This window comes from Oncorhynchus masou, chromosome 5 (genome assembly GCF_036934945.1).
Source record: "Oncorhynchus masou masou isolate Uvic2021 chromosome 5, UVic_Omas_1.1, whole genome shotgun sequence".
NCBI lineage: Eukaryota > Metazoa > Chordata > Actinopteri > Salmoniformes > Salmonidae > Oncorhynchus > Oncorhynchus masou.
Window position 1 is genome coordinate 6,333,302 of NC_088216.1, and position 15,000 is coordinate 6,348,301.

The window sequence follows — 15,000 nt, forward strand, 5'->3', positions numbered from 1 at the left end:
GTGTTAACCAGGTCTGTGTTAACCAGGTCTGGTGTGTTAACCAGGTCTGGTGTGTTAACCAGGTCTGGTGTGTTAACCAGGTCTGGTGTGGTGTTAACCAGGTCTGGTGTGTTAACCAGGTCTGGTGTGTTAACCAGGTCTGGTGTGTTAACCAGGTCTGGTGTGTTAACCAGGTCTGGTGTGTTAACCAGGTCTGGTGTGTTAACCAGGTCTGGTGTATTAACCAGGTCTGGTGTGTTAACCAGGTCTGGTGTGTTAACCAGGTCTGGTGTTAACCAGGTGTTAACCAGGTCTGGTGGTCTGGTGTGTTAACCAGGTCTGGTGTGTTAACCAGGTCTGGTGTGTTAACCAGGTCTGGTGTGTTAACCAGGTCTGGTGTGTTAACCAGGTCTGGTGTGTTAACCAGGTCTGGTGTGTTAACCAGGTCAGGTCTGGTGTGTTAACCAGGTCTGGTGGTGTTAACCAGGTCTGGTGTGTTAACCAGGTCTGGTGTGTTAACCAGGTCTGGTGTGTTAACCAGGTCTGGTGTATCTGGTGTGTTAACCAGGTCTGGTGTGGTGTTAACCAGGTCTGGTGTCTGGTGTGTTAACCAGGTCTGGTGTGTTAACCAGGTCTGGTGTGTTAACCAGGTCTGGTGTGTTAACCAGGTCTGGGTGTTAACCTGGTGTGTTAACCAGGTCTGGTGTGTTAACCAGGTCTGGTGTGTTAACCAGGTCTGGTGTGTTAACCAGGTCTGGTGTGTTAACCAGGTCTGGTGTGTGTTAACCAGGTCTGGTGTGTTAACCAGGTCTGTGTGTGTTAACCAGGTCTGGTGTGTTAACCAGGTCTGGTGTATCTGGTGTGTTAACCAGGTCTGGTGTTAACCAGGTCTGGTGTGTTAACCAGGTCTGGTGTGTTAACCAGGTCTGGTGTGTTAACCAGGTCTGGTGTCTGGTGTGTTAACCAGGTCTGGTGTGTTAACCAGGTCTGGTGTGTTAACCAGGTCTGGTGTGTTAACCAGGTCTGGTGTGTTAACCAGGTCTGGTGTGTTAACCAGGTCTGGTGTGTTAACCAGGTCTGGTGTGTTCTGGTGTGTTAACCAGGTCTGTGTGTTAACCAGGTCTGGTGTGTTAACCAGGTCTGGTGTAGGTCTGGTTAACCAGGTCTGGTGTGTTAACCAGGTCTGGTGTATTAACCAGGTCTGGTGTATCTGGTGTGTTAACCAGGTCTGGTGTGTTAACCAGGTCTGGTGTGTTAACCAGGTCTGGTGTGTTAACCAGGTCTGGTGTATCTGGTGTGTGTAACCAGGTCTGGTGTGTTAACCAGGTCTGGTGTGTTAACCAGGTCTGGTGTGTTAACCAGGTCTGGTGTGTTAACCAGGTCTGGGTCTGGTGTGTTAACCAGGTCTGGTGTGTTAACCAGGTCTGGTGTGTTAACCAGGTCTGGTGTGTTAACCAGGTCTGGTGTGTTAACCAGGTCTGGTGTGTTAGGTCTGGTGTGTTAACCAGGTCTGGTGTGTTAACCAGGTCTGGTGTATCTGGTGTGTTAACCAGGTCTGGTGTGTTAACCAGGTCTGGTGTATTAACCAGGTCTGGTGTATTAACCAGGGTCTGGTGTGTTAACCAGGTCTGTGTGTGTTAACCAGGTCTGGTGTGTTAACCAGGTCTGGTGTGTTAACCAGGTCTGGTGTGTTAACCAGGTCTAACCAGGTCTGTGTTAACCAGGTCTGGTGTGTTAGGTCTGGTGTGTTAACCAGGTCTGGTGTGTTAACCAGGTCTGGTGTGTTAACCAGGTCTGGTGTATTAACCAGGTCTGGTGTGTTAACCAGGTCTGGTGTGTTAACCAGGTCTGGTGTGTTAATCAGGTCTGGTGTGTTAATCAGGTCTGGTGTGTTAACCAGGTCTGGTGTATTAACCAGGTCTGGTGTGTTAACCAGCTCTGGTGTATTAACCAGGTCTGGTGTGTTAACCAGGTCTGGTGTGTTAACCAGCTCTGGTGTATTAACCAGGTCTGGTGTGTTAACCAGGTCTGGTGTATCTGGTGTATTAACCAGGTCTGGTGTGTTAACCAGGTCTGGTGTATTAACCAGGTCTGGTGTATTAACCAGGTCAGTGTCTGGTGTGTTAACCAGGTCTGGTGTGTTAACCAGGTCTGGTGTGTTAACCAGGTCTGGTGTGTTAACCAGGTCTGGTGTGTTAACCAGGTCTGGTGTGTTAACCAGGTCTGGTGTATTAACCAGGTCTGTGTGTTAACCAGGTCTGGTGTGTTAACCAGGTCTGGTGTGTTAACCAGGTCTGGTGTGTTAACCAGGTCTGGTGTGTTAACCAGGTCTGGTGTGTTAACCAGGTCTGGTGTGTTAACCAGGTCTGGTGTATCTGGTGTGTTAACCAGGTCTGGTGTATCTGGTGTGTTAACCAGGTCTGGTGTGTTAACCAGGTCTGGTGTGTTAACCAGGTCTGGTGTGTTAACCAGGTCTGGTGTGTTAACCAGGTCTGGTGTGTTAACCAGGTCTGGTGTGTTAACCAGGTCTGGTGTATCTGGTGTGTTAACCAGGTCTGGTGTGTTAACCAGGTCTGGTGTGTTAACCAGGTCTGGTGTGTTAACCAGGTCTGGTGTGTTAACCAGGTCTGGTGTGTTAACCAGGTCTGGTGTGTTAACCAGTGTATCTGGTGTGTTAACCAGGTCTGGTGTGTTAACCAGGTCTGTTAACCAGGTCTGGTGTTAACCAGGTCTGGTGTGTTAACCAGGTCTGGTGTGTTAACCAGGTCTGGTGTGTTAACCAGGTCTGGTGTGTTAACCAGGTCTGGTGTATCTGGTGTGTTAACCAGGTCTGGTGTGTTAACCAGGTCTGGTGTGTTAACCAGGTCTGGTGTGTTAACCAGGTCTGGTGTATCTGGTGTATTAACCAGGTCTGGTGTATTAACCAGGTCTGGTGTATCTGGTGTGTTAACCAGGTCTGGTGTGTTAACCAGCTCTGGTGTGTCTGGTGTATTAACCAGGTCTGGTGTATCTGGTGTGTTAACCAGGTCTGGTGTGTTAACCAGGTCTGGTGTATTAACCAGGTCTGGTGTATCTGGTGTGTTAACCAGGTCTGGTGTGTTAACCAGGTCTGGTGTGTTAACCAGGTCTGGTGTGTTAACCAGGTCTGGTGTGTTAACCAGGTCTGGTGTGTTAACCAGGTCTGGTGTGTTAACCAGGTCTGGTGTATCTGGTGTGTTAACCAGGTCTGGTGTGTTAACCAGGTCTGGTGTGTTAACCAGGTCTGGTGTATTAACCAGGTCTGGTGTGTTAACCAGGTCTGGTGTATCTGGTGTGTTAACCAGGTCTGGTGTGTTAACCAGGTCTGGTGTGTTAACCAGGTCTGGTGTATTAACCAGGTCTGGTGTATCTGGTGTGTTAACCAGGTCTGGTGTGTTAACCAGGTCTGGTGTGTTAACCAGGTCTGGTGTGTTAACCAGGTCTGGTGTGTTAACCAGGTCTGGTGTCTGGTGTGTTAACCAGGTCTGGTGTGTTAACCAGGTCTGGTGTGTTAACCAGGTCTGGTGTATTAACCAGGTCCAGGTCTGGTCTGGTGTTAACCAGGTCTGGTGTGTTAACCAGGTCTGGTGTTAACCAGGTCTGGTGTGTTAACCTGGTGTGTTAACCTTAGGTCTGGTGTGTTAACCAGGTCTGGTGTGTTAACCAGGTCTGGTGTGTTAACCAGGTCTGGTGTGTTAACCAGGTCTGGTGTAACCAGGTTAACCAGGTCTGGTGTGTTAACCAGGTCTGGTGTGTTAACCAGGTCTGGTTAACCAGGTCTGGTGTATCTGGTGTGTTAACCAGGTCTGGTGTGTTAACCAGGTCTGGTGTGTTAACCAGGTCTGTGTTATCTGGTGTGTTAACCAGGTCTGGTGTGTTAACCAGGTCTGGTGTGTTAACCAGCTCTGGTGTGTTAACCAGGTCTGGTGTGTTAACCAGGTCTGGTGTGTTAACCAGGTCTGGTGTATTAACCAGGTCTGGTGTGTTAACCAGGTCTGGTGTGTTAACCAGGTCTGGTGTATCTGGTGTGTTAACCAGGTCTGGTGTATCTGGTGTGTTAACCAGGTCTGGTGTATTAACCAGGTCTGGTGTGTTAACGAGGTCTGTGTGTAATCTGGTGTGTTAACCAGGTCTGGTGTGTTAACCAGGTCTGGTGTGTTAACCAGGTCTGGTGTATTAACCAGGTCTGGTGTGTTAACCAGGTCTTGTGCATCTGGTGTGTTAACCAGGTCTGGTGTATTAACCAGGTCTGGTGTATTAACCAGGTCTGGTGTATCTGGTGTGTTAACCAGGTCTGGTGTGTTAACCAGGTCTGGTGTGTTAACCAGGTCTTGTGCATCTGGTGTGTTAACCAGGTCTGGTGTATTAACCAGGTCTGGTGTATTAACCAGGTCTGGTGTATTAACCAGGTCTGGTGTTAACCAGGTCTGGTGTTAACCAGGTCTGGTGTGTTAACCAGTGTTAACCAGGTCTGGTGTGTTAACCAGGTCTGGTGTGTTAACCAGGTCTGGTGTGTTAACCAGGTCTGGTGTGTTAACCAGGTCTGGTGTGTCTGGTGTGTTAACCAGGTCTGGTGTGTTAACCAGGTCTGGTGTGTTAACCAGGTCTGGTGTGTTAACCAGGTCTGGTGTATCTGGTGTGTTAACCAGGTCTGGTGTGTTAACCAGGTCTGGTGTGTTAACCAGGTCTGGTGTGTTAACCAGGTCTGGTGTATCTGGTGTGTTAACCAGGTCTGGTGTGTTAACCAGGTCTGGTGTGTTAACCAGGTCTGTGTGTTAACCAGGTCTGGTGTGTTAACCAGGTCTGGTGTATCTGGTGTGTTAACCAGGTCTGGTGTGTTAACCAGGTCTGGTGTGTTAACCAGGTCTGGTGTGTTAACCAGGTCTGGTGTGTTAACCAGGTCTGGTGTGTTAACCAGGTCTGTGTGTTAACCAGGTCTGGTGTGTTAACCAGGTCTGGTGTGTTAACCAGGTCTGGTGTGTTAACCAGGTCTGGTGTGTTAACCAGGTCTGGTGTTAACCAGGTCTGGTGTATTAACCAGGTCTGGTGTATCTGGTGTGTTAACCTGGTGGTCTGGTGTGTTAACCAGGTCTGTGTGTCTGGTGTTAACCAGGTCTGGTGTATCTGGTGTGTTAACCAGGTCTGGTGTGTTAACCAGGTCTGGTGTATTAACCAGGTCTGGTGTGTTAACCAGGTCTGGTGTGTTCTGGTGTGTTAACCAGGTCTGGTGTGTTAACCAGGTCTGGTGTGTTAACCAGGTCTGGTGTGTTAACCAGGTCTGGTGTGTTAACCAGGTCTGGTGTATCTGGTGTGTTAACCAGGTCTGTGTGTAACCAGGTCTGGTGTGTTAACCAGGTCTGGTGTGTTAACCAGGTCTGGTGTATCTGGTGTGTTAACCAGGTCTGGTGTGTTAACCAGGTCTGGTGTGTTAACCAGGTCTGGTGTATTAACCAGGTCTGGTGTGTTAACCAGGTCTGGTGTGTTAACCAGGTCTGGTGTGTTAACCAGGTCTGGTGTAACCAGGTCTGGTGTTAACCAGGTCTGGTGTGTTAACCAGGTCTGGTGTGTTAACCAGGTCTGGTGTGTTAACCAGGTCTGGTGTATCTGGTGTGTTAACCAGGTCTGGTGTGTTAACCAGGTCTGGTGTGTTAACCAGGTCTGGTGTATTAACCAGGTCTGGTGTGTTAACCAGGTCTGGTGTATCTGGTGTGTTAACCAGGTCTGGTGTGTTAACCAGGTCTGGTGTATTAACCAGGTCTGGTGTATTAACCAGGTCTGGTGTATTAACCAGGTCTGGTGTATCTGGTGTGTTAACCAGGTCTGGTGTGTTAACCAGGTCTGGTGTGTTAACCAGGTCTGGTGTGTTAACCAGGTCTGGTGTGTTAACCAGGTCTGGTGTATCTGGTGTGTTAACCAGGTCTGGTGTGTTAACCAGGTCTGGTGTGTTAACCAGGTCTGGTGTGTTAACCAGGTCTGGTGTGTTAACCAGGTCTGGGTATCTGGTGTGTTAACCAGGTCTGGTGTGTTAACCAGGTCTGGTGTGTTAACCAGGTCTGGTGTGTTAACCAGGTGTGTTAACCAGGTCTGGTGTGTTAACCAGGTCTGGTGTGTTAACCAGGTCTGGTGTGTTAACCAGGTCTGGTGTGTTAACCAGGTCTGGTGTATTAACCAGGTCTGGTGTTAACCTGGTGTGTTAACCAGTCTGTGTGTTAACCAGGTCTGGTGTGTTAACCAGGTGTTAACCAGGTCTGGTGTGTTAACCAGGTCTGGTGTGTTAACCAGTGTCTGGTGTGTTAACCAGGTCTGGTGTGTTAACCAGGTCTGGTGTGTTAACCAGGTCTGGTGTGTTAACCAGGTCTGGTGTGTTAACCAGGTCTGTGTTAACCAGGTCTGGTGTGTTAACCAGGTCTGGTGTGTTAACCAGGTCTGGTGGTCTGGTGTGTTAACCAGGTCTGGTGTGTTAACCAGGTCTGGTGTGTTAACCAGGTCTGGTGTGTTAACCATCTGGTGTGTTAACCAGGTCTGGTGTGTTAACCAGGTCTGGTGTAACCAGGTCTGGTGTGTTAACCAGGTCTGGTGTGTTAACCAGGTCTGGTGTGTTAACCAGGTCTGGTGTATCTGGTTAACCAGGTCTGGTGTGTTAACCAGGTCTGGTGTGTTAACCAGGTCTGGTGTTAACCAGGTCTGGTTAACCAGGTCTGGTGTGTTAACCAGGTCTGGTGTGTTAACCAGGTCTGGTGTATCTGGTGTGTTAACCAGGTCTGGTGTGTTAACCAGGTCTGGTGTGTTAACCAGGTCTGGTGTGTTAACCAGGTCTGTGTATCTGTGTTAACCAGGTCTGGTGTGTTAACCAGGTCTGGTGTGGTCTGGTGTGTTAACCAGGTCTGGTGTGTTAACCAGGTCTGGTGTGTAACCAGGTCTGGTGTGTTAACCAGGTCTGGTGTGTTAACCAGGTCTGGTGTATCTGGTGTGTTAACCAGGTCTGGTGTGTTAACCAGGTCTGGTGTGTGTGTTAACCAGGTCTGGTGTGTTAACCAGGTCTGGTGTGTTAACCAGGTCTGGTGTGTTAACCAGTGTATCTGGTGTGTTAACCAGGTCTGGTGTATTAACCAGGTCTGGTGTGTTAACCAGGTCAGGTCTGGTGTGTTAACCAGGTCTGGTGTGTTAACCAGGTCTGGTGTGTTAACCAGGTCTGGTGTGTTAACCAGGTCTGGTGTGTTAACCAGGTCTGGTGTGTTAACCAGGTCTGGTGTATCTGGTGTGTTAACCAGGTCTGGTGTGTTAACCAGGTCTGGTGTGTTAACCAGGTCTGGTGTGTTAACCAGGTCTGGTGTATCTGGTGTGTTAACCAGGTCTGGTGTGTTAACCAGGTCTGGTGTGTTAACCAGGTCTGGTGTGTTAACCAGGTCTGGTGTGTTAACCAGGTCTTAACCAGGTCTGTATCTGGTGTGTTAACCAGGTCTGGTGTGTTAACCAGGTCTGGTGTGTTAACCAGGTCTGGTGTGTTAACCAGGTCTGGTGTATCTGGTGTGTTAACCAGGTCTGGTGTGTTAACCAGGTCTGGTGTGTTAACCAGGTCTGGTGTGTTAACCAGGTCTGGTGTATCTGGTGTGTTAACCAGGTCTGGTGTGTTAACCAGGTCTGGTGTGTTAACCAGGTCTGGTGTGTTAACCAGGTCTGGTGTGTTAACCAGGTCTGGTGTGTTAACCAGGTCTGGTGTATCTGTTAACCAGGTCTGGTGTGTTAACCAGGTCAGGTCTGGTGTGTTAACCAGGTCTGGTGTGTTAACCAGGTCTGGTGTGTTAACCAGGTCTGGTGTATCTGGTGTGTTAACCAGGTCTGGTGTGTTAACCAGGTCTGGTGTGTTAACCAGGTCTGGTGTGTTAACCAGCTCTGGTGTATTAACCAGGTCTGGTGTGTTAACCAGGTCTGGTGTGTTAACCAGGTCTGGTGTATCTGGTGTATTAACCAGGTCTGGTGTATTAACCATCTGGTGTGTTAACCAGGTCTGGTGTGTTAACCAGGTCTGGTGTGTTAACCAGGTCTGGTGTAACCAGGTCTGGTGTATTAACCAGGTCTGGTGTATTAACCAGGTCTGGGTATCTGGTGTGTTAACCAGGTCTGGTGTGTTAACCAGGTCTGGTGTGTTAACCAGGTCTGGTGTAACCAGGTCTGGTGTTAACCAGGTCTGGTGTGTTAACCAGGTCTGGTGTGTGTTAACCAGGTCTGGTGTGTTAACCAGGTCTGGTGTGTTAACCAGGTCTGGTGTATCTGGTGTGTTAACCAGGTCTGGTGTTAACCAGGTCTGGTGTGTTAACCAGGTCTGGTGTGTTAACCAGGTCTGGTGTGTAACCAGGTCTGGTGTGTTAACCAGGTCTGGTGTGTTAACCAGGTCTGGTGTGTTAACCAGGTCTGGTGTGTTAACCAGGTCTGGTGTGTTAACCAGGTCTGGTGTGTATCTTAACCAGGTCTGGTGTATCTGGTGTGTTAACCAGGTCTGGTGTGTTAACCAGGTCTGGTGTGTTAACCAGGTCTGGTGTGTTAACCAGGTCTGGTGTGTTAACCAGGTCTGGTGTGTTAACCAGGTCTGGTGTGTTAACCAGGTCTGGTGTGTTAACCAGGTCTGGTGTGTTAACCAGGTCTGGTGTGTTAACCAGGTCTGGTGTGTTAACCAGGTCTGGTGTGTTAACCAGGTCTGGTGTTAACCATCTGGTGTATTAACCAGGTCTGGTGTATTAACCATCTGGTGTGTTAACCAGGTCTGGTGTGTTAACCAGGTCTGGTGTGTTAACCAGGTCTGGTGTAACCAGGTCTATTAACCAGGTCTGGTGTGTTAACCAGGTCTGGTGTAACCATCTGGTGTGTTAACCAGGTCTGGTGTGTTAACCAGGTCTGGTGTGTTAACCAGGTCTGGTGTGTTAACCAGGTCTGGTGTGTTAACCAGGTCTGGTGTGTTAACCAGGTCTGGTGTGTTAACCAGGTCTGGTGTATCTGGTGTGTTAACCAGGTCTGGTGTGTTAACCAGGTCTGGTGTGTTAACCAGGTCTGGTGTGTTAACCAGGTCTGGTGTGTTAACCAGGTCTGGTGTATTAACCAGGTCTGGTGTATTAACCAGGTCTGGTGTATCTGGTGTGTTAACCAGGTCTGGTGTGTTAACCAGGTCTGGTGTGTTAACCAGGTCTGGTGTGTCTGGTGTATTAACCAGGTCTGGTGTGTTAACCAGGTCTGGTGTATCTGGTGTGTTAACCAGGTCTGGTGTGTTAACCAGGTCTGGTGTGTTAACCAGGTCTGGTGTATTAACCAGGTCTGGTGTGTTAACCAGGTCTGGTGTGTTAACCAGGTCTGGTGTGTTAACCAGGTCTGGTGTATCTGGTGTGTTAACCAGGTCTGGTGTGTTAACCAGGTCTGGTGTGTTAACCAGGTCTGGTGTGTTAACCAGGTCTGGTGTATCTGGTGTATTAACCAGGTCTGGTGTATCTGGTGTGTTAACCAGGTCTGGTGTGTTAACCAGGTCTGGTGTGTTAACCAGGTCTGGTGTGTTAACCAGGTCTGGTGTGTTAACCAGGTCTGGTGTGTTAACCAGGTCTGGTGTGTTAACCAGGTCTGGTGTGTTAACCAGGTCTGGTGTATCTGGTGTATTAACCAGGTCTGGTGTATTAACCAGGTCTGGTGTATCTGGTGTGTTAACCAGGTCTGGTGTATTAACCAGGTCTGGTGGTGTGTTAACCAGGTCTGGTGTATCTGGTGTGTTAACCAGGTCTGGTGTTAACCAGGTCTGGTGGTTAACCAGGTCTGGTGTGTTAACCAGGTCTGGTGTGTTAACCAGGTCTGGTGTAGTTAACCAGGTCTGGTGTGTTAACCAGGTCTGGTGTGTTAACCAGGTCTATCTGTGTTAACCAGGTCTGGTGTGTTAACCAGGTCTGGTGTGTTAACCAGGTCTGGTGTGTTAACCAGGTCTGGTGTGTTAACCAGGTCTGTGTATCTGGTGTGTTAACCAGGTCTGGTGTGTCTGGTGTGTTAACCAGGTCTGGTGTGTTAACCAGGTCTGGTGTGTTAACCAGGTCTGGTGTGTTAACCAGGTCTGGTGTGTTAACCAGGTCTGGTGTGTTAACCAGGTCTGGTGTATCTGGTGTGTTAACCAGGTCTGGTGTGTTAACCAGGTCTGGTGTGTTAACCAGGTCTGGTGTGTTAACCAGGTCTGGTGTGTTAACCAGGTCTGGTGTATCTGGTGTGTTAACCAGGTCTGGTGTGTTAACCAGGTCTGGTGTTAACCAGGTCTGGTGTGTTAACCAGGTCTGGTGTGTTAACCAGGTCTGGTGTATCTGGTGTAACCATTAACCAGGTCTGGTGTGTTAACCAGGTCTGGTGTATCTGGTGTGTTAACCAGGTCTGGTGTGTTAACCAGGTCTGGTGTGTTAACCAGGTCTGGTGTGTCTGGTGTATTAACCAGGTCTGGTGTGTTAACCAGGTCTGGTGTGTTAACCAGGTCTGGTGTGTTAACCAGGTGTGTTAACCAGGTCTGGTGTGTTAACCAGGTCTGGTGTGTTAACCAGGTCTGGTGTGTTAACCAGGTCTGGTGTGTTAACCAGGTCTGGTGTGTTAACCAGGTCTGGTGTGTTAACCAGGTCTGGTGTGTTAACCAGGTCTGGTGTATCTGGTGTGTTAACCAGGTCTGGTGTGTTAACCAGCTCTGGTGTATTAACCAGGTCTGGTGTGTTAACCAGGTCTGGTGTATCTGGTGTATTAACCAGGTCTGGTGTATTAACCAGGTCTGGTGTATCTGGTGTATTAACCAGGTCTGGTGTGTTAACCAGCTCTGGTGTATTAACCAGGTCTGGTGTGTTAACCAGGTCTGGTGTATCTGGTGTATTAACCAGGTCTGGTGTGTTAACCAGCTCTGGTGTATTAACCAGGTCTGGTGTGTTAACCAGGTCTGGTGTTAACCAGGTCTGGTGTGTTAACCAGGTCTGGTGTGTTAACCAGGTCTGGTGTGTTAACCAGGTCTGGTGTGTTAACCAGGTCTGGTGTATCTGGTGTGTTAACCAGGTCTGGTGTGTTAACCAGGTCTGGTGTGTTAACCAGGTCTGGTGTATTAACCAGGTCTGGTGTGTTAACCAGGTCTGGTGTGTTAACCAGGTCTGGTGTAACCAGGTCTGGTGTTAACCAGGTCTGGTGTGTTAACCAGGTCTGGTGTGTTAACCAGGGTCTGTTAACCAGGTCTGTTGTTAACCAGGTCTGGTGTGTTAACCAGGTCTGGTGTGTTAACCAGGTCTGGTGTGTTAACCAGGTCTGGTGTGTATGGGATGTAACCAGGGTCTGGTGTGTTAACCAGGTCTGGTGTGTTAACCAGGTCTGGTGTCTGGTGTGTTAACCAGGTCTGGTGTGTTAACCAGGTCTGGTGTGTTAACCAGGTCTGGTGTATCTGGTGTGTTAACCAGGTCTGGTGTGTTAACCAGGTCTGGTGTATTAACCAGGTCTGGTGTATTAACCAGGTCTGGTGTATCTGGTGTGTTAACCAGGTCTGGTGTGTTAACCAGGTCTGGTGTGTTAACCAGGTCTGGTGTGTTAACCAGGTCTGGTGTATCTGGTGTGTTAACCAGGTCTGGTGTGTTAACCAGGTCTGGTGTGTTAACCAGGTCTGGTGTATTAACCAGGTCTGGGTCTGGTGGTGTATCTGGTGTGTTAACCAGGTCTGGTGTGTTAACCAGGTCTGGTGTGTTAACCAGGTCTGGTGTGTTAACCAGGTCTGGTGTATTAACCAGGTCTGGTGTATCTGGTGTGTTAACCAGGTCTGGTGTGTTAACCAGGTCTGGTGTGTTAACCAGGTCTGGTGTGTTAACCAGGTCTGGTGTATTAACCAGGTCTGTTAACCAGGTCTGGTGTATTAACCAGGTCTGGTGTATTAACCAGGTCTGGTGTATTAACCAGGTCTGGTGTATCTGGTGTGTTAACCAGGTCTGTGTGTGTTAACCAGGTCTGGTGTGTTAACCAGGTCTGGTGTGTTAACCAGGTCTGGTGTGTTAACCAGGTCTGGTGTGTTAACCAGGTCTGGTGTGTTAACCAGGTCTGGTGTGTTAACCAGGTCTGGTGTGTTAACCAGGTCTGGTGTGTTAACCAGGTCTGGTGTGTTAACCAGGTCTGGTGTGTTAACCAGGTCTGGTGTGTTAACCAGGTCTGGTGTGTTAACCAGGTCTGGTGTGTTAACCAGGTCTGTGTGTTAGGTCTGGTGTATTAACCAGGTCTGGTGTGTTAACCAGGTCTGGTGTGTTAACCAGGTCTGGTGTATTAACCAGGTCTGGTGGTCTGTGTATCTGGTGTGTTAACCAGGTCTGGTGTGTTAACCAGGTCTGGTGTGTTAACCAGGTCTGGTGTGTTAACCAGGTCTTGGTCTGGTGTGTTAACCAGGTCTGGTGTGTTAACCAGGTCTGGTGTGTTAACCAGGTCTGGTGTCTGGTGTGTTAACCAGGTCTGGTGTGTTAACCAGGTCTGGTGTGTTAACCAGGTCTGGTGTATTAACCAGGTCTGGTGTAGGTCTGGTGTGTTAACCAGGTCTGGTGTGTTAACCAGGTCTGGTGTATTAACCAGGTCTGGTCTGTGTTAACCAGGTCTGGTGTATCTGGTGTATTAACCAGGTCTGGTGTGTTAACCAGGTCTGGTGTATTAACCAGGTGGTGTGTTAACCAGGTCTGGTGTATCTGGTGTATTAACCAGGTCTGGTGTGTTAACCAGGTCTGGTGTGTTAACCAGGTCTGGTGTATTAACCAGGTCTGGTGTATTAACCAGGTCTGGTGTGTTAACCAGGTCTGGTGTGTTAACCAGGTCTGGTGTGTTAACCAGGTCTGGTGTGTTAACCAGGTTAACCAGGTCTGGTGTGTTAACCAGGTCTGGTGTATCTGGTGTATTAACCAGGTCTGGTGTGTTAACCAGCTCTGGTGTATTAACCAGGTCTGGTGTGTTAACCAGGTCTGGTGTGTTAACCAGGTCTGGTGTTAACCAGGTCTGGTGTGTATTAACCAGGTCTGGTGTGTTAACCAGGTCTGGTGTATTAACCAGGTCTGGTGTGTTAACCAGGTCTGGTGTATCTGGTGTGTTAACCAGGTCTGGTGTGTTAACCAGGTCTGGTGTGTTAACCAGGTCTGGTGTGTTAACCAGGTCTGGTGTGTTAACCAGGTCTGGTGTGTTAACCAGGTCTGGTGTGTTAACCAGGTCTGGTGTGTTAACCAGGTCTGGTGTATTAACCAGGTCTGGTGTATTAACCAGGTCTGGTGTGTTAACCAGGTCTGGTGTATCTGGTGTATTAACCAGGTCTGGTGTATTAACCAGGTCTGGTGTATCTGGTGTGTTAACCAGGTCTGGTGTGTTAACCAGGTCTGGTGTGTTAACCAGGTCTGGTGTGTCTGGTGTATTAACCAGGTCTGGTGTATTAACCAGGTCTGGTGTGTTAACCAGGTCTGGTGTGTTAACCAGGTCTGGTGTGTTAACCAGGTCTGGTGTGTTAACCAGGTCTGGTGTATTAACCAGGTCTGGTGTGTTAACCAGGTCTGATGTGTTAACCAGGTCTGGTGTGTTAACCAGGTCTGGTGTGTTAACCAGGTCTGGTGTATCTGGTGTGTTAACCAGGTCTGGTGTGTTAACCAGGTCTGGTGTGTTAACCAGGTCTGGTGTGTTAACCAGGTCTGGTGTGTCTGGTGTGTTAACCAGGTCTGGTGTGTTAACCAGGTCTGGTGTGTTAACCAGGTCTGGTGTGTTAACCAGGTCTGGTGTGTCTGGTGTGTTAACCAGGTCTGGTGTGTTAACCAGGTCTGGTGTGTTAACCAGGTCTGGTGTGTTAACCAGGTCTGGTGTGTTAACCAGGTCTGGTGTGTTAACCAGGTCTGGTGTGTTAACCAGGTCTGGCTTATCTGGTGTGTTAACCAGGTCTGGTGTGTTAACCAGGTCTGGTGTGTTAACCAGGTCTGGTGTGTTAACCAGGTCTGGTGTGTTAACCAGGTCTGGTGTATCTGGTGTGTTAACCAGGTCTGGTGTGTTAACCAGGTCTGGTGTGTTAACCAGGTCTGGTGTGTTAACCAGGTCTGGTGTGTTAACCAGGTCTGGTGTGTTAACCAGGTCTGGTGTGTTAACCAGGTCTGGTGTGTTAACCAGGTCTGGTGTGTTAACCAGGTCTGGTGTATTAACCAGGTCTGGTGTATTAACCAGGTCTGGTGTATCTGGTGTGTTAACCAGGTCTGTGTGTTAACCATCTGGTGTGTTAACCAGGTCTGGTCTGTGTATTAACCAGGTCTGGTGTGTTAACCAGGTCTGGTGTTAACCAGGTCTGGTGTATCTGGTGTGTTAACCAGGTCTGGTGTGTTAACCAGGTCTGGTGTGTTAACCAGGTCTGGTGTGTTAACCAGGTCTGGTGTGTTAACCAGGTCTGGTGTGTTAACCAGGTCTGGTTAACCAGGTGTGTTAACCAGGTCTGGTGTGTTAACCAGGTCTGGTGTGTTAACCAGGTCTGGTGTGTTAACCAGGTCTGGTGTGTTAACCAGGTCTGGTGTGTTAACCAGGTCTGGTGTGTTAACCAGGTCTGGTGTATCTGGTGTATTAACCAGGTCTGGTGTATCTAGTGTGTTAACCAGGTCTGGTGTGTCAACCAGGTCTGGTGTGTCAACCAGGTCTGGTGTGTCAACCAGGTCTGGTGTGTCAACCAGGTCTGGTGTGTCAACCAGGTCTGGTGTGTTAACCAGGTCTGGTGTGTTAACCAGGTCTGGTGTATCTGGTGTATTAACCAGGTCTGGTGTATTAACCAGGTCTGGTGTATCTAGTGTGTTAACCAGGTCTGGTGTATTAACCAGGTCTGGTGTATCTAGTGTGTTAACCAGGTCTGGTGTATCAACCAGGTCTGGTGTGTTAACCAGGTCTGGTGTGTTAACCAGGTCTGGTGTGTTAACCAGGTCTGGTGTGTTAACCAGGTCTGGTGTGTTAACCAGGTCTGGTGTATCTGGTGTGTTAACCAGGTCTGGT

The 15,000-nt window shown here is 49.0% G+C and overlaps 2 protein-coding genes across 2 annotated transcripts in view; one reads left to right on the plus strand and one right to left on the minus strand.

Annotated features, from left to right (window-relative positions):
* Window positions 1-15,000, plus strand: part of LOC135531669 (coiled-coil and C2 domain-containing protein 1A-like) — a 301,157-nt gene that overhangs the window by 72,652 nt on the left and 213,505 nt on the right.
* LOC135531610 (coiled-coil and C2 domain-containing protein 1A-like) overlaps window positions 1-15,000 on the minus strand; it is a 50,407-nt gene that overhangs the window by 13,889 nt on the left and 21,518 nt on the right.